Source organism: Carcharhinus amblyrhynchos, chromosome 4 (assembly GCF_965287045.1).
Source record: "Carcharhinus amblyrhynchos chromosome 4, sCarAmb.v2.hapA, whole genome shotgun sequence".
NCBI classification, from domain to species: domain Eukaryota; kingdom Metazoa; phylum Chordata; class Chondrichthyes; order Carcharhiniformes; family Carcharhinidae; genus Carcharhinus; species Carcharhinus amblyrhynchos.
The window spans coordinates 90,158,743-90,177,832 of record NC_137327.1 but is presented as its reverse complement, the minus strand read 5'-3'; positions in this window follow the sequence as shown (position 1 = coordinate 90,177,832).

Sequence of the window (19,090 nt, the reverse complement as noted above, 5' to 3'; positions counted from 1 at the left end):
GATAGCCTACCTTGCTCTGAGTTCTTATGTTCTTAATTGGCATTGAATAACTATGAAGGCCCTGGGACATTAATGTTATTTCAGTAATTTGCCACATGGCAACTCAAAAATCAGTTTTCAGTACTTCAGATGCAGCAAAGTCTTACATACTATGGGTAGTCACTTGGTGGTTATAGTTTGTGAAAGTTAAATTTTGCCTTTCCCTTACTTCAATTATGATGGTGAGAGGTGAGATGGTGAGCACTGATGTCAGAGCACACTTTAGATTGTTGCATGCCTTCTGGATTATGATACTTATTAGAGGAGAGCTGCACATCCTCTGCTGTCCTTGTGCCTCTCTCCTCTCTCAGCAAGTAAAATTATATGCCCTGGTTGTCTAGCTGTTTGCATAAGTAATAGAAAATTTCCGTTTTATCACCCTTCAGGTTTAACTAAATGTGATAGGAGAAAGAGGTTGACTGTTCAGGGATCATTGCAACTTAGCATCTGGACTAATATATTGATTGTACAAATTCAGCTTGGGCATTAGAACCTTCCAGTACAAACTTAACCATGTCCTATTATTTAGGACATTATTTAGAATATTTCACATTCATTAATCATCATTTAAATGCACCATCTGGTACCAAACAGTATTCCTTTCATGCATTTTTCTCATTCTTTGTTTATATTTATCTCTGTTTCTCCTTCCAACTCCATGAATGTTCTTTGTTATTGAATTTTTTGTCTCCCTTTTCTTTCAGTCTAATTTGTTTGGCAATTTCTGCTGCTCCTGTAGAACTGAAATTGTGGACAAGAATATATCTTGTTTTCTCTGGCAAAGCATTCACATTTTCTCTGACAAATCTAACAAATAATACTGAACTACCTTAAAGGAAATTAAAAAGGGAACCATGTTGTGTTGCATATATGTGTATGGTCCATACCTGCTAATCTCCAGTGACTGGTTTGCCACATACTGGTTGGTTTGACAGACAGTTGCAATTTGTTTTCTTAAGCTGGATGTAATATGAGGTTTTGTTGACGTACTGGAACAAATATTCTGTCAGATGATATCTTGCAATAATCATGAAAGTTAATTGTATGTAATTATTTACAATATTTGCAATATTTCTATCATAAATAGTCTTCACCTTTGATTAATACATTATTAATCTTATGTTTTGAAATACTGAGATTGTTGAATCTTGTTATCCGCAGTATTAATCAATAAAAATTGATTGCATATTTATTTCTTATGTAGGTGTTCTTCCACTGAATTTATTCAGGGCTTCTGACGGGCTCTGGGCCCATTGTATTTGCTGGAGTAGGATGAGGTGAAGATGCTGAGTAATCCACTCAGTACATTTTGCTGAAGATTGTCCTAAGTACTTCAGCCTTGCTTCTTATATTCAAGTGCTGCTTAAAGCATTGTTAAACAGAGGGATGCTCACGAGGCTTCCTCCTTTGTTGGCTGTGTCATTGTCCCACCAGCGCACTTTATTCCTCTTCATTGGTTATAGAACTGCTTAGTTCTGTCTACAGCTTGCTGCTTTGTTTGTATCTCATTCAAAGCATATGTGTTAGAGTCTTCATTGAACTAGGGACAAGCTATCCGTTTGGTGGCGAATGAGGGATATATGCCAGGCCAGGAGGTTACAAATTGTAGTCAGATACGACTCTGCTGCTGCTGATAATTTATCGTGAAAAATAAATGCTGAGTTCTGAACTGCTAGTTGGTCCTAATCTTAGCTTAGCAGTAGTGCCATGCTATTTGCAATGGTGGATATCTTCAATATGGAGAGGAAACTTTCTCTTAAAAAGGAATATGCATGATTCACTCTTACCAGTGTTAATATGGTTGGATATGATTATGACAGGTAAATTGATGATGACAAATTATTACCTCATGTTCGGTCACCACCAGATGCAGACCCATGGTAAATTCTGAGTTTGCTTCCATCAGGGGTTCGTCTAAATAATGTTCAAGTGGGTAGTGAGGAGGATTTTGCAGAACCGGTTGGGCTGAGATTGCCTAAGTGTTGCCCTGAGACAATGCCTGTTCTGAAGTCTTTTGATTGATTTTCCTTATAAATTAAACTTTATATTGATCCATTACAACTGGCATTTTGTGGAATCAGCCATGTGGGTTGGCGTCATTTGTAGGTCAGATTGAACTGTGGTTCACATGATTTCTTACCTGAAGGATATTAGTTAGGCTGTTGTGTTTTTACCACAATTAGGTACAAAGAACAAAGAACAACCCGGCACGGGAAACAGGCCCTTCGGCCCAACGAGCCTGTACCCCCATTTTAAAGCATTTTCCTACACCTACCTTGCCCCGTGTGTATGCGGATGGTACCCCTACTGTAGCCAGATTAAGGGGAGAATAGTGTAGGGTCAATTTGTTACACCAATCAGCCTAAGAGCACATCTTTGGGGTGTGGGAGGAAACCGGAGCACCCAGAGGAAACCCACGCAACCACAGGGAGAATGTGCAAACTCCCACAGACACAGGCCCAAATCTATGTATCTGCCCAGCTAGCAGTGATAGTCACTGAGCTGTTGTGGTGCCCGTCTGCTGGTCCAGATTTAAGCACACACATCGACACGAAGTACTAGGCTACTCCTGAAACATCCAAGAGCAGCCCACGCACAACCCACCGTGTGCATGCCCCTCATTTGACAACAAGGTGGACCGACACCTGTGGATTAAAGAGACAAAACATTAACATATACTATTACATTTCCAGTATTGTCCCAAGGCTCTGTCCCTTTTTAAAACCGTCTTATATAACCCTCCATCCCTGTTTCACTCATGTGCCTATCTAAGTGAACCTTAAACAAGTCCAGAGTGCCTGCCTCCACCACCTTACTTGGTAGTGCATTCCATACCCTCACGACCCTCTGTGTGAAAAACCTCCCTCTAGTATCGAAATTATACTTCTCCCCCCTCACCCTTAGATCGTGACCTCTCGTGATAGTTGTCCCCAATCTAGGGAAAAGCCTGCCACTGTTGACTCTATCTATACCCTTCATTATTTTATACACCTCTATCAGATCCCCCCTTAATCTCAGTCTTTCTAAGGTAGTTTTCACATTAATTTTTCTGAAACTTGCTCATAAATTTATAGATTTGGCATTGCGTGGTTTGAACCTAGAATTTTGCATTGTTCGCCCAATACCACAATCACTACACAAATAGTACACACAAAACAACATCTTTCCACATTATTTAAATGGCTTTATGTCCCTAATATGTGGTCAGAAACAATATTTATGTTACGATTGGTGTGCAGACTGGATCCGCGCCCAAATCGGATGTCGGTAAAGGCGCAATCTGCTTGATTTCGGGTGCAGACCACGTTACAGGCCCGATGCCTGAATTTACTGCGATTTCACGCCCGAAAACGGGCGCGAAGTTTTGGTAAAATCAGGCCCTTAGTTTCATGACTCAGGCTCATGACCATTGGTTCTGATGAAACATCATTGATCTGAAATGGTGGGCAGAATCTCCCAGTAGTGGTGAGGTTGTCAGCGGTGAGACCAGAAGTGCACGACTCTTCCACTAGCAGGTGGGGAGGCTGGTTATGTGTGATCACATGACAGCCAGCCAGTTAAGTATTCATGTGCAATAGTGAATCATTCAGTGGCAATGAAGAGGAAGTAGACAGCCCTGATGTTACCTCAGAGGGTCAAAGATTAGCTATCATATTTAAAGGTCAGCTGAGCAGGCATTCAAACACCAAAAGCTAGCATCATCAGTCCCATTGCCTGAGAGGAGGTTTCAGGAGCTGCAACTGCTCCCACCCTTCTCCACCTGTGATCCCTTGAGCTGCTGCCATTCCACCAAATGTGTCCAATGTCCAACCGCAAAGAATGGCCCCCTGGGTTCAGTAATGCCTCCCTGCATATTCTCATCAAAGATCTCCAGGAATGGCAGGAGTTTCTGTTTCCCAGGTATGGCAGTGGGATATCCTCCCTCCAGTGCTGAACACTTTTGACCAATTGGGAGCCGCACTTTGGTCTTCACTCACCCCAGCATAGTCAACTCCAAGCACGAGGGTCACTGCGAATGATTCATATTCCTATTTAAGAGAAGGTTTCCTCTCCATATTGAGGACATCCACCATTGCAAATAGCATGGCACTACTGCTGAGCTAAGATTAGGACCAATCTAGCAATTCAAAACTCAGCATTTATTTTTCACTATAGATTATCAGCAGCAGCAGAGTTGTATCCAACACAATTTGTAACCTCATGGTCTGGCATATATTCCTCACTCACCACCACTGTGGAGAACTCTACTTGTTGGTGTAACCATGTCCATGGACACTTGCACAGTAATTCTGGAACTCGAAGCCTGCACTCTCTGCCAATCACCTTTTGACCTTCCCAAAATCACCTTTCACCATTATCATTGATCCTTGAGCTTCCTCCAGCACAGTGGAACTGCCTCCCAATGCCATTTGCCTACCATCTGTCATCCCTGACCCTCTCTCTATTATTCCTGGTCTTCCCTGTTTTCCTTGACTCTCCGGACTTCAACATTGACTTTTTCTGTTTATCCTTTGATCTCACCACGTATGCTTAACCTCCTGGCTTTAAATATTGATTTTCCTTGTATAGTTAAATTTCATCCTTCTGTATTTCACAAGATTCCATAGCACTACCACGTCCCTCACTTCTCTAAGCAGCCATTTCCCCATTTCCTTTCAACTGCTGCCTATTTTAATCCCAATCATCATTCCTCTCCAATCTATCTATCCTCTCCAATAGTTGAACAAAGCTTTCTGTAGAACGAAGAACAGCTCCAATCCTGTCCAAATTTACTAGAAAGACAACCTCACCTGTTGCACACCATGTTTACATAGTCATAAATCTGAAGATAGGTATTTCTTGTTCTCTAATTACTTAATTAGAAAGGCAGTTAATTCTGGCGAGGTTGCCCTTTAATGAGCATGCAAGACATGCAACTATATGGAAACCATATTCCCGATGGTTACCGTCCAAAAGTCCCATCTGTTGTCAAAGGTTCCATCTGTTGTCAATCCACCACTAAGCTAACTCCACGCTTCATCTCGCCATTGGGAAGCTGACTTTTGGCCTTCTGCACAAGTAAGTCCACCTTATTTCCAGTTCCTGGGAGTTTCACAAGATTCCACCTGTTACCTCTGGCTGCCTCTTCACAGAGATTGCCAAGGCTGTGGAGTATTTCCAGCATTTCTGAATTTAATTCAGCTGTCCGGCATCTGCTGCTTTTTGCTTTTGTATCTATGTAACTAGGTTCTTGCAAGAAAACAAACTGGGTAATTTTCTGTAAGTGAAGTTGGTTTTTAACCCGATATACATTTTGACGAAAGGGAAAAATGAACACGGAGAATTGTCAACAAAATTATTTTATTTCTGTCACATCTTTTCCCATGTATCTATGGAAATTGTTTTGTTGCTGCCTCCATGGCTCATTTGCATAATGCCAACAGCTAGTTTATACTTGTGTAAATAAATTAAAACTAATTAGCCATTATCCACATTAATAGTTCCTCTTTTCAAAAGATTGAGCATAGCTTCCAAGTTTCATACTCTGTATCTTTTCCAATTCTGGGAAATCTAAATTATAACGAGTATAATTTGACTAGAATTAATTAAATGAAATTTGCATATACAAATTAAACAAAATTTGTTTTCTGTTCCTTATTCAAGCATGAGAGTCTCACTTGAACCCATCAAGATGTGCATGGCTGTAATTATAGAAAGTATCTCATCTCCGAGTTTCCAAACATGTGCTATATCATATCCTCCGAATCAGCTCAAGTTGCTGAAACATCTCTGGAATCTGAGTAATATTGTGTTGGGTCTCCCTCTATGTTGAAGTGGCTGATTTTTCAAGAATCCATCAAACAATGTACCATTATAATTGAATTTATGGGAATGTTCAAGGGATGCAAACGATTATGTCTGTTTTCCTATAGCTTCACCAGTATGCTTCAGGAAGTCCAAGATTTCATTCGTGTACAGAGGGATGGGTGTTGTAGCAAGTGCACAAGGTCATCTTAATGTAACTGTCTGACAGCATGTGTATTGCTTTAGAGTTGGATTCCCATTCATCATTAGTTTTGCCAAAGTCTCTTTCCCAGAAATGAAGACCTGCTGAGAGAGGATCCAGAATAAATGCAGAACCTCACCGGTAAACATCTCTTGATTGTTACCTGAGGCAACCAGCATTAGATCAAGAAAATTAGTGAATTAAATGAGTGGGTCAAAGAATGGTGTGAAAAGAAATGGTTTTGATTCGAGGGGCACAGATACTCAGGAAAGAGAAAGCTGTTCTGTTGGGATGGGCTCTACTTAAACTAGACTGAGATCAATGCTCTTGTGAGTCGTATAACTGGACTGTGGACAGAGCGTTTAAACTAACATGAGGCTAAGAGGTTGGGGGTTTTGGTGGAGAGGTGGTTCTGGGTAAAGTTCAGGTGAAGGGAGGCTTAGAGATTCAAAGACAAAAGTTGTGACAATAGAACAGTGTGGCAATGTGAATCAAGAGCAGAAGAATTGGAAAAGAAGAGCCCTATTTTACCATTTTGATTGTAGGTGCTGGGTGGACTTGAAACTGTGAGTGTTTCAGACCCGACTTTTTGACATTCTGAGGCGCCCCGTTATGCACTATGAAAAAATATCAGCGATTCTGAATCGTGCTGTAGAAGCATGTGAGTGGGGCTTAACACGCCTGAAAGCCTCCAACTGCGCATGTGCAGAAAAAAAGATAGAATGCTGCTCCCTTGCCACATCCTCCTAGGCCAGATAATGCCTATCCCTGGCCCCCACAGACATTGCCCCACCCCTACAACATTACTAATCCTCTTATCCTCCCTGACCCCTGCAATCCAGACCGATCATGGGTCCCTTTCCCCCCCAGTCTCAAGCACAGTGACAGCAGAACCCCCCCTTACCCCCTACTGATCTCAGGCACAATGGTAGCGGACTCCCCCCCCTCTTACTGATCTCAGGCAATTTGGCAGCAGACCCTCCCTCCCTCCACACTGATCACAGGCAGAGTGGCAGTGGACCTCCCCTTCCCCTCCCCCCACCCCCACCACCGGTCTCAAGCAGAGAGCCATCGGACGCTAGACACCTACTTCCTCACTAACCGAACCTGAATCGGACTTCTATGGGGCATGTCTATATCGCGCAAAGGTGGGGTAAAGGGGAAAGTGCCCGTAAGGTTGGGCATGCAGCCCATTAAGTCAATTTAAATGCATGCAAACGCATTTAATCATCATTACAGAGACATGGTTACAAAGAGACCAAGTTGGGAAATAACTATATCGGGGGATGCAAAATTCTGAACAGATAGCTAGAATAGAAAAGGAGACGGCGTGCCCTGATAGTAAAGGATGACATAAGGACATTAGTAAGAAAGGATTGTGGCTCAGATGGTCAGGAATTTGAAGAAGTATAGGTGGAGGTTATCTTTAACAATAGTCAGAAAAGGCTGGTGGGAACTGTTTATTAACATCAGACCTGTGGTTATACCACTTGCAGAATGCTTTCACAACAGTTGACTGGAGCGAAACATCATGGAATCAACTAGGGATGGAGCTGTTTTTGAACTAGTATTATGTAATGAGGCAGGATTAATCAGTAATTTCACAGTGAAGGATCCTTTGGGAAATGTTGATCATAAGACATTGAATTCCACATTAAGTTCAAAAGCAACATGCTCCGATCACAAATTAGAATCTTCAGCTGAAACAAAACCAATCACGTAGGAATGAGGGAAGAGTTGTCTAAGAGTCACTGGGGAAATTCACTAAAAGATAGTAAAATGGCAGAAGGAAACATTTAAAGAAACAAATCAAAATGTTCAACAAAAATACATTCCATTGAAAAACAAAAGCTCAAGACCCTCAACGCTCAAGAGTGTTATATAAACCCGCAAATGGTTGCAATAAGTTTGATAAAAAGAAAAGAAATAGAATGAGAGTAAACTAGCCAGGAATATTTGCAATGATATACAAATGAAGAGAATAGCTTAAGTAAAAGTTGGTCTCTTAAAAACAGGGACAGGAGACACTATCATGGGGAACCAATAAATGGCAGATAGTGAAAAATATTTAGTGATTGTCTTTACAATAGAAGATGCATGCTAATTAGCAGAAATAGAGGGTAATGTGGGGCATAAGAGTAGGAAAATTAAGATCATCACTATTCATTGAAAAGAATATTGGAGAGGTTTAGGGGGCTAAAATACAACAGGAGCTAATAGTTTACTTCCAAAAGTTCTAAAATAGATAGCTTCAGGGATATTAGAGGTTTTAATGATTTTAAAGGTTTTTAAAAGGTGCAGGTTATGTTGATTGAATATGATAAATTGTCCCTTAGTGTCAGGAGGGTTAGGAGGGTAGATGTGTGGGGTTACGGGGGTAGGACCTGGAGGGGATTTGTTGTCAGTACAGAGTCAATGGGCTGCATGGCCTCCTTCTGCACTGTAGATTCTATCATTCTACGAGGCACTGGCTGTGATTTTACAACATTCTCTAGATTCTCTAAATGTCCCAGCAGATTGTAACTTGTTAAATATAATAAGGTGAAGACGGGAAAGACAAAACAAGAACTAAAGGCCAATTAGTCTGATATCGGTTATTGGGAAAATGATTAAATTTACTATTACAAAGCTATAACAATGCTCTTAGAAAATTGTGATATTACATGCAGTAAACGTGGTTTTATGAAAGGAAAATCATGTTTGACAAATTTATTACAGTTTTTAAAGGTGTAACTAATGGGATAGATAAAATGAACCAAGAAGTTTATTTTAGTTGGGTCTTCAAAAGACATTTGATAAGATGCCACAGAAAATGTTAATAAGTGTGATAAATACTCATGGAGTTGGGGTAATTATTAGCATGGACAGAAGATTGATTAATGCTCAGGAAGCAAAGAGTAGCCATAAATGCAGCATGTTAATGGGGTGCCCCAAGGATTAGGGGCCTCAGCTATTTACATCTATATTGATAATTCAGGCAAAGAGACTAAGAATAATACAATACAAAGCTACGTGGGAATGCAAGCTATGATGATGACACAAAAAGGCTACAAAGACATATAGACTGATTAAGTGAGTGTGAAACAAGGTGGCAGATTGTGGAGAAGTGCGAGATGATTCACTCTGGTCATAATAGTTTAAAAGCAGAACTTTTTTAGATGTATGGAACTTGTAAACCTTTATCGTCAGAGAGACTTGGTGTACTTGCATGAAGAACACAAAAGTAGCCTGCAGATACAACAAGTAATTGGGAAGGCCAATGGCATGCAGAAGGAGCTTGTAGTAGAAGAGTAGGGAAGTCTTGCTACAATTGTATAGGGTTTTGGTCAGATTACATCTGGAGTAACATATGCACTTTTGATCTCCATATGTGGGGAAGGATATTCTTGCTTTGGAAGAGTGGATTGGTCCCTGGATTGAGATGTTTATTCTATGATGTGCGACTGAGTAAAATGTGCCTACATTCTTTGATATTTAGAAGAGTACAAGATAGGGCAGGAAAGGGTGTGGGTTGTTGAAAAAGAGATAAAGTTCATCATGATGAGTAGCAGATAAAGGAAGATAATGGCTTTCTGTATGGAGAAAGAGGGCAGGGAAAAAAAGCATTTGGAAAGGAATGCTACACTGTAAGAATTGTTGAGATAAGAATATTGTGAGCGTGAAACCAGGTAGAGCAGGCCTGTTGAGGGATTGAGCCACCATCTGTGATCTTAGGTTTCTTTTCAGCCCAGAATATTTAGGCTTCACTCCAGGATGAACCCATGGACAAAAAGAGAATTTGGCCAAGGGAGTTAAGTATGTGGAGATATAGTTATTTTATCTTAATTTGCATTAATATCCATCACAAACTGCTCTCTTGACAAGTGGTGTCAATATTGATAAGTTTGCAAATGTGGAAACCAATTTACAAAGCAAATAAATGACCAGAGTTTTGGTAATGTTATTTGAGAAAAAAATAGCTACCTCATCATGGTAAATACCATGCTTCTCTTCATATATTGCCATAGGATATGACAGCTGAGAAGACAAATGGGGCCTTAGTTATATTCTTCAGTCAAAGGGCAACATTGCCAACAATGCAATGAGTTGTTAGTTGGAGCCCACAAATTCCCATCTCAGGAGTCTGCTACTAACTGAATTACACACCACCGGGACAGGTAAGAAATTCAAGAGACTGGTTCCAGAGAAGTGAGGAAGATGTTAAGACCAGGAGCAATAGCTAACTAGGCTCTGCTCCAGTCACCTTTTAGCAAGATACTCAATGAAAGTAAAGAGGAGATATGAGAATAAGGGGTAGCAGAAGGAATAGGGTTTGGTCGGGGAGTAGCAATCAGTGAGCAAGATGAAATGGAAGTAACCACTTGGATGGGGGTTTATAGTGAGAAGCAAGTTGGATGAAGTCATGATTAAGAACGTGGGAAGGATTGATTTATCTCTAACTTCCTGATCTCCTTTCTTCTTACCTACCCTATATCGTTCCGCCATCATATTTATTGTTGGATGAAGCATGTGTGTCCCTGACATGTGCTCTATCATCTTTCTTCATCTCAAAGCTTGAGGCTATCTTTGGGGCTACAATGTGGCCAGGTCATGGGCTGTACCAGTTTTTTTAAAGTCACTAATAAATCAAATTGGGAATTCAGAAGGAAGTTCTTTACCAAAGTGGCTACTGCCACACTGCAACCATAAAAGACATAGCATCGCCAAGTGAATCGGGCACAGTATTGATGGAGGGAGGTGGGTCATAGGAGAGGGAGGAGGGAGGTTAGATGTAGGGTGGCTTTCAGCATGCTCCTTCCTGATGCTAGGGGTAGGACCTTCCGGCCACCCTCATTCCAAAGCCAGAATGTCAACGGACCTTTGCATGGTCTGTGTCCTGCCCACTAAAATTCCCATGGTGGGTGGGACAGTAAAATTCAGCCCTAGATCTCTCAATCAGGCACTGTTTGCCTTTGAGCTAGAGAATCTGAGGATGTTTGCTGCCAACTGTACAATGTTTAGTACCATTCACAATGCCTCAGATACTGAAGCATTCCTTGTCCAAATGCAACATGATCATGTTTAGTTCTAACAATCTCAAAGTGTGCCTTACCTCTCCCAAAGGTATCCAAAGGGATAACTGACCTCCCCAAAGGGGGCTAGCTACCCAAAGAATTTAACGATGTCAGAACTACTCTTACCTAGTCTGCTCTGGCAGGGTTCATGGACCTAAGTTTTAAAAATCGCAACTGAGTGGAGGCAGCTGGTAAATTAGATGGAAATATTCCTACGCCTTCAGTTCTGTCCCCATAAAGATGGGAAATGCCAAGTTTAAGGGAGGAATTAGAAAATTAATCCACTTCTGACATTTTCACCATGATAGAGAGCCTCTCCATCATAGCAAAAATCAGGACCTCAGTGTATTTAATTCCAGGAAACATCATTATGGAAACAAGAAGTCAGTGATAAACAACACAAATTCATAGACCCCACAGATCAGCTGCCAGGCTGTCTTGGTGATAGTGGAATGGATAAAAACACAGGAATCTGGTAATCTGAATTTCTGGGGGCATTAAATTGCATTAAATTATGCATCGCTTATTTTAAATTATGGAATGAATAATTTTATTGGAACAAAAGTGCTGTAGAATTGTAAGGCATGGACTTCTATCAGAGGGCAGACCGTCATTTAATTCAGGCGACTTCCCAAGCAACAATAGGCATGCCACAATTCTCCAACATAAAACTTCAGACATGTGACTAGGCCAAAATTGTCATTTTCTAAGGCTAAATTAAATGCTAAATTGTAAAAGCATGACACACATGTCTGACATTGACACTTGCCTTGCTCCTCTCAACTGATACACAAAAATAGGTGAGATACAGAATAGTTAACCAGCTCAAAGAATGCTTGTGAATGAAAATAATCTTCCCCATAGGAAACTAACTTCTAAAAACAGCTAATAAATGTTTTAAAAGCCAAGTAGACGTGGCTGTACAATAAATGTACCAAAATATATCCCTAGAAAAGGCACAAATATATCACTACAAAAGGTACAAATTCTGCATGGAGGCACAGTGGTTAGCACTGCTGTCTCACAGCACCAGGGACCTAGGTTCAATTCCCATCTTGGGTCACTGTCTGTAGAATTTGCACATTCTCCCTGTGTCTTTGTGTGTTTTCTCTGGATGCTCCAGTTTCCTCCCACATTCCAAAGAGGTGTTGGATTGGCAATGCTAACTTTTTTTTTCTGTGTACCTGAACAGAGCATTAGAGTGTGGTGATTAAGGGATTTTCACAGTCACTTTATTGCAGTATTAATGTAAGTCTACTTGTGACTAATAAATAAACTTTAACTTCAAAATGCATTCAGAAAGATTCCTGGACAGCTCAGTAACTCAAACTCAATTTGGCAGACAAGGACAAAATAAATAATGTTCACTTCTTTTTCCAAAACAAAAGGTAGAGAAAATGTTGCCTTTTGTGGGGAAGAGTACAACCACATGTCTTCAATACAAGAATGTCGGAAAGAAATTCAATAGGGAATTCAGAAGAAACTTGATTTGAATTTGGCTTGATTTATTTTGTCACATGAATTAGCATACATTTAATTTGATTTGAATTTGATGTATTATTGTCACACGTATTAACATACAGTGAAAATTATTGTTTCTTGCATGCTATACAGACAATACATACCACTCATTGAGAAGGAAACGAAAGAGCACAGAATGTAGTGTTACAGTCATAGCTAGGGTGTAGTGAAAGATCAACTTAATGCAAGGTAAGTCCATTCAAAAGTCTGACAACAGCAGGGAAGAAGCTGTTCTTGAGTCGGTTGGTACATGACCTCAGACTTTTGCATCTTTTTCCCAAAGGAAGAAGGTGGAAGAGAGAATGTCCAAGGTACATGGGGTTCTTAATTATGCTGGTTGCTTTGCCAAGGCAACGGAAGTGTAGACAGAGTCAATGGATGGGAGACTGATTTGTGTGATGGATTGGGCCATATTCACAACCTTTTGTAGTTCCTTGCCGTTTTGTGCAGAGCAGGAATCATACCAAGCTGTGATACAACTAGAAAGAATGCTTTCTATGGTGCATCTGTAAAAGTTGGTGAGAGTCGTAGCTGACATGCCAAATTTCCTTGGTCTTCTGTGAAAGTTGAGGCATTGGTGGGCTTTCTTAACTATAGTGTCAGCATGGGGGGACCAGGACAGGTTGTTGATAATCTGGACACCTAAAAAATTGAAGCTCTTGATCCTTTTTACTTCATCCCTGTTGATGTAGAAAGGGGCATGTTCTCCTTTATGCTTCCTGAAGTCAATGACAATCTCTTTCGTTTTGTTGACATTGAGGGAGAGATTATTGTTGCTGTACTAGTTCACCAGATTCTCTATTTCATTCCTGATTAGTAAGTTTGCGGACAGCACAATGGTTGCCGGAATTGTGGATAGTGTTGAAAATTGCCAGAGGTTACAGCATGATACAGATAGGCTGGAAAATCGGGCGGAGAAATGGCAGATGGAATTTAATCCAGAAAAATGCGAAGTGATGCTTTTTGGTGATCTAATGCAGGGGGGAGCTACACAATAAATGGCAGAACCATCAGGAGTATAGACACACAGAGGGATCTGGATGTGCAAGTCCACAGATCCTTAAAGATGGCACCACAAGTGAAAAAGGCATAAGGCACGCTTGCCTTTATTGGATGGGGCATAGAGTATAAAAGTTGGCATATGATGTCGCAGTTATATAGAACGTTGGTTAGGCCACATTTGGAAAACTGCATCCAGTTCTGGTCGCCACACTACCAGAAGGATGTGGAGGCTTTGGAGAGAGTGCAGAAACTATTTACCTAGATGTTGCCTGGTATGGAGGGTATTAGCTGTGAGGTGAGATTGAGTAAACTAGGGTTGTTCTCTCTGGAAAGATAGAGGTTGAGGGATGACTAATAGATGTTTGTAAAATTATGAAGGGCATAGATAGGATGAACAGTTGGAAGCTTTTTACCAGGTCAGAAATGACAAACACAAGGGGTCACAAATTCAAGGTTGGGGGGGGTGCACAAGGTTCAATAGAAATATGCTAGGGATGTTTTTTACACAGAGGGTGGTGGGGGCCTAGAATGCACTACCAAGCAAGATGGTTGAGGCAGACACACTGTGATCATTTAAGACTTGTCTAGATAGCCACATGAACAGACTAGGAGTAGAGGGATACAAATGGATGGTCTAGTTAGGAACACATGATCAGTACAGGCTTGGAGGGCCGAAGGGCCTGTTCCTGTGCTGTATTGTTCTTTGTTCTTTGTACTCAGTCTCATCATTGTTTGAGATCTGACCCACTACGGTGGTGTCGTCAGCACACTTGAAAATTGAATTGGAGGGGAATTTGGCCACATAGTCATAGGTGTATAAAGAGTAAAGTAGGGGGCTGAGAATACAGCCTTGTGGGTGGTTTGTGTGATGGATTGGGCTACTGACTTTTTGTAGTTGTAGAAACTTCTTCACTGAAAGAATGTTAAGAATGAGGAACTTTCTGCCATTGGGAGTAATTGAACTGAATTGCATCAATGAATTTTGGGAGAAACTAGAGAAACATAGGAGGAAGATGGGAATCAATAGTCATGATAATAGATTCAGATGAGGAATAATAGGAGAAAACTCCACTGGAGCAGAAACACCAGCATGGACTGATTGGAACCAGATGATCTGTTTCTATGCTGCATATCCTATTTACTCATATGTACTACATGGGCCTGGTTTTACAATGGTGGTACCTCATGCTTCTTAAGTTTAAAGGAGGCATTTTCAGATTTTAGCCCAAAGAAAAAGGGAAATGAATGACATCACAAGAGAAAGAGCAGCAAAAGAACTGAAGGTGAGAAAGCATTTGGGAGAAATCAGAGATTCCTGTAAACAGAGCCACCATTATGGGGTCACTTGAGAATTGAATTAACTCTTGGTAATAAAAATATATGCACCAAGCTAATAACTTATATTTACATAGTATTTTTAGCATAGAAAGAAAATGATTGTTCTGCGTCTCTGGGGTTTACCCAGCATTCTTCTGCCATATCCCTGGTCCATAGGAGCCTTCTTCTCTTTGCCAAAGTTTTATAATTCCTTGGCCCTTTCTGTACAGCTACAATTTATAACGAGCTGCACAGGGGGGCTCATGTTTTGTTTCTTTCCTTGCCATGTGACAATGTTCTTTTACCTTGTCCCATCAGTACTTTTGTCATTTAATCACTCTTGCCCCCAGCCTAATACAGACCTCTCCCGTTCTTCTTCCCACTCTTCCCCCTGCCACTGAATCCCCATCCCTCCCCACACCCACATCTGCCAGATCTACTCCTATTTCCCTGACTCTATACTAGATTAAAAGCTGTTCATCTCTAACATCTTCCAGTTCTGATGAGAAGTCAACCTGAAAAGCTGGGCGGATTTTCCAGCCCTCCATGCCAGTGGGGACTTCTGGTCCTGCCGTGGTTGACCCCCATTGTGGGTTCACCAGTGGTGGGACGGGCGTGCAAATCAACATCTTCTAATGGCAAGCCACCTCTGCCTCAGGAAAACCGCCACGAGGAGGCTAGAAAATTCGAGCCATTAACTTTATTTCTCTGTCCGCAGATGTCGTCTGATCTGCAGAGTATTTTCTAGCAATTTCTGTTTTCTCTTTATGTTAATTGTTTCAATTTTGTATCTGAATTTTCCAAACTACAAGGGTGCCAAGTTTGCACATTTAAATATTATTGGTGACAGATTCTTAGTGTTCTGTGTAAATTAGGGAAGGTATTTTGTTAATGTAATTTGCCCTAACTAGTCTTTACACAATCTTGAAACAGGTTAGTGAAACTGCCTGACACAGATGAAAGCACAAAATGTCCACTAACTGTCGAGTTTAATTGAGAACCAGGTCCTAGGGTTGTGGGAAGCATGGTAATGATTGGTGAAGCAGACTGCTTTTTGACTAGAGGCCTCTTGGGGGGGTTATCTGTGCTTGTCTCAGCCCAGTTATTAAGCCTACTCTGTCTCCAAAGAGCAGGCAGTCTGTGATGGTTTGATCCCATTGGCAGCATGACCATGTAATAAATCAGCACCCATTTTCTTAGGAAGCTTGTAAGATTCCAAAGCCATTGTCTTTCAGAAGTTATAACAGGGTTCCCCAGAAGTGAACTGATATTATGCATTAAATCTTCCGTAGTATGTCAATACTTGAGGAAGATCCAATCAACAGAAAATTTACAAAGCAACTGGTGTTAGGATTTTTCACAATGATGCCAGAATGGGCACGTTAGAGATTTATACCATTCCCAGTAAGGTCACTCGGGCCAATAGTATCAGGTCAGGTACACGATTAATGTGCAACAGTGACTGAGGGCTTTTTAAATAGTCTATTAAAGTGGGAATGTAACTGTTATTTCAGTAATGGAGAAGTTAATTGACATGTTGGCTTGGTTGAGGTGACAATAAATTTTGTATAAGCATGGCTACAAATTTGACAGCACAATGTGAAAAAAATAATTTGTAAATAAGGAAAATGGTTTGTCCACCAGCAGGGCATCTGCATAAATTAGGTCATTACAACAGAATTAATAACCATCACCCAGAGTAACCCATGTGCCTGATAAACTAGAGTGTTCAATTTCACAATAATAGGGAATTAGGTGATGCAATTAACCCAATCAACATATGTAAATTGTTCCTAATTAGAACTGTATATTAGAATATATTCAGACTTACTGCATTAGGAAAGGCATGACTTGTCAAAATCATGTTCCACTCATAACTTGGGATTATGATGGAAAGTCTTGTAGAAATTAAGCCAATACCTTAAATGCAAATTGCACTGAATAAATATAGCACATGCAATGTAACTATATCAGCATAGCACATGGGCATTACAAGCTACATAACGAGAGACTGGCTCAGTTACTTTGTTAAAATTATGGCGGAGGATCTGATTTTCATTTATAAATTAAATATAATTTGGGTGGTTCATTAATACTTCACCTTAATTACAAAAATTAAAACCATTTAGCATAATAATGACAGACACCAGCATATTACTGTAAATGCTGCATGATGTATCCCTCCAGTAATATGTAAATAATGTAATATGTCAACTGCAGCTGAGGCTGCAGAAGGATAAAATCTGTTCCATCTTCCTGGTGACATTGCCACCGCTGCCCCACTACCTATTGCAATCTTTGTGTGGACAGTACACATTCTTCTCCCCGCCCCTTGAAGGCACAGAAACACTCCCTGCCAATTTATACTGAGGCATACCTGGACTTGTGGGACCAACTTGGTGAAGCTACAATACAAGACTGAACGCATGCTAAACAGTGGAAATTACATGTGAGAGACAAAACTATGTGATTCCACAATCATCAAATCAGATCAAAGCTCTACACTCCTGCAACACTCAGTTATGAATTGTGATAAACAATTAAACAACTAACTGGAGAAGGATGCTCGATAAACATCCTTATCCTTAATGATGGAGGAGTTTTGCACTTCATTGTAGAAGACAAGGCAGAAGCCTTTGCAGCTATCTTCAATCAGAAGATCCATCTCAGCCTCCTCCTGAAATCTTCAACATCACAGGTAGCCTTCATAAGCCAATTTGTTTCTCTCTACATGATATGAAGAAACAGCTGAAAGCATTAGATACTACAAAGGCTATTTGCCTTCACAATATTCCCAGTTGTAGTACAGAAGACTTATGCTTCAGAACCAGTTGCACCCCTAGTCAATCTGTTTCATTCAGTTACATGGTTATCTACCTGACAATGTGGAAAATTGCTCAAGAAAGCCTTGTCCACTAAGGTAAAATAAATCTGATCCAGGTAATTACCACGCTGTCTGTTCTCGATCATCAGCAAAGTGATGGAAGTATCACCTACAGTGTCATCAAGTTGTACCTGCTCAGCAAGAACCTGTTGATTGATGTTCCCATCTTGGTTCTGCTAGAGCCACTCAGCTCCAGGTCTCATTACAGTCTTGATTCAAACATGGGTGGAAGAGCTGAATTCAAGAGGTGATGAGAATGACTACCCTTTACATTAAGGCAATATTTGACCAAATGTGACATCAAGGAGCCCTAACAAAGTTCAAATCAATGGGAATAAGGAGGAAAACTCTCTAATCATTGGAGTCATTCCAAACACAAAGAAAGATGGTTGTGTTTGTTGGAGACCACTTTCCTCAGCCCCAGGACACTGCTGCAGGAGTTCTTCAGAAACAGTGTTAAGGCCCAACCATTTCCAGTTGTTTCATCAGTGTTCTTCCATCTATCATTTGGTCAGAAGTGGGGATATTCATTGATTTGCACAATGTTCAGTAGAATTCACAACTTCTCAGAGACTGAGCAGTCCATGCCTGCATGCAGCAAGACCTGGACAACATTCTGTCTTAAGCTAATAAATAGCAAACAACACTCACGTCTCACAAATACCATACAATAACCATCTTCAATTTGGGGAGAATCTCTCCATCTCCCTTTGATGTCCAATGGCATTACCATTGCTGAATCTCTCTTCATCTACTGCTGGGATTTACCATTGACTGAAAACTTAAATAAACCAGCAAAATAAATACCGTTGCAACAATAGCAGTTAATTGGCTGGGAATTCCATGGTCAGCAACCCACCTCCGCAAAAACCAGTCCACCAGACGTGTGAAGGAATACTCTCCCCTGCCTGGGTGAGTATAGCTCCAGCAATACTTAAATGTGAGCATTGCTGGCAAAGCCAGCATCTGTCATCCATCTTTCCTTGAGAAGGTAATGGTTAATCACTTTCTTGAACCATGGTGTACATACATTTATCGGCTGCTAGGAAGCGGATTCCAGGATCTGAATTTTACATTCTTGGGGAGACGCGTACCTGATCAGAAGCATATGATATCATGTGAGAAGACATTGAGCCCATGATATTTCAGTCAGCTGACATGCATGTGGGTCAGAAGTGTGTCCATCAACAATTAAGTGGTCAATTAGGCCCATTAAGGAGTCAGTTAAAAATGGTTTCATGTGGCCTGTCTACTTTTATGGTCGGTAGGCCAGCCAATTGACCAGGT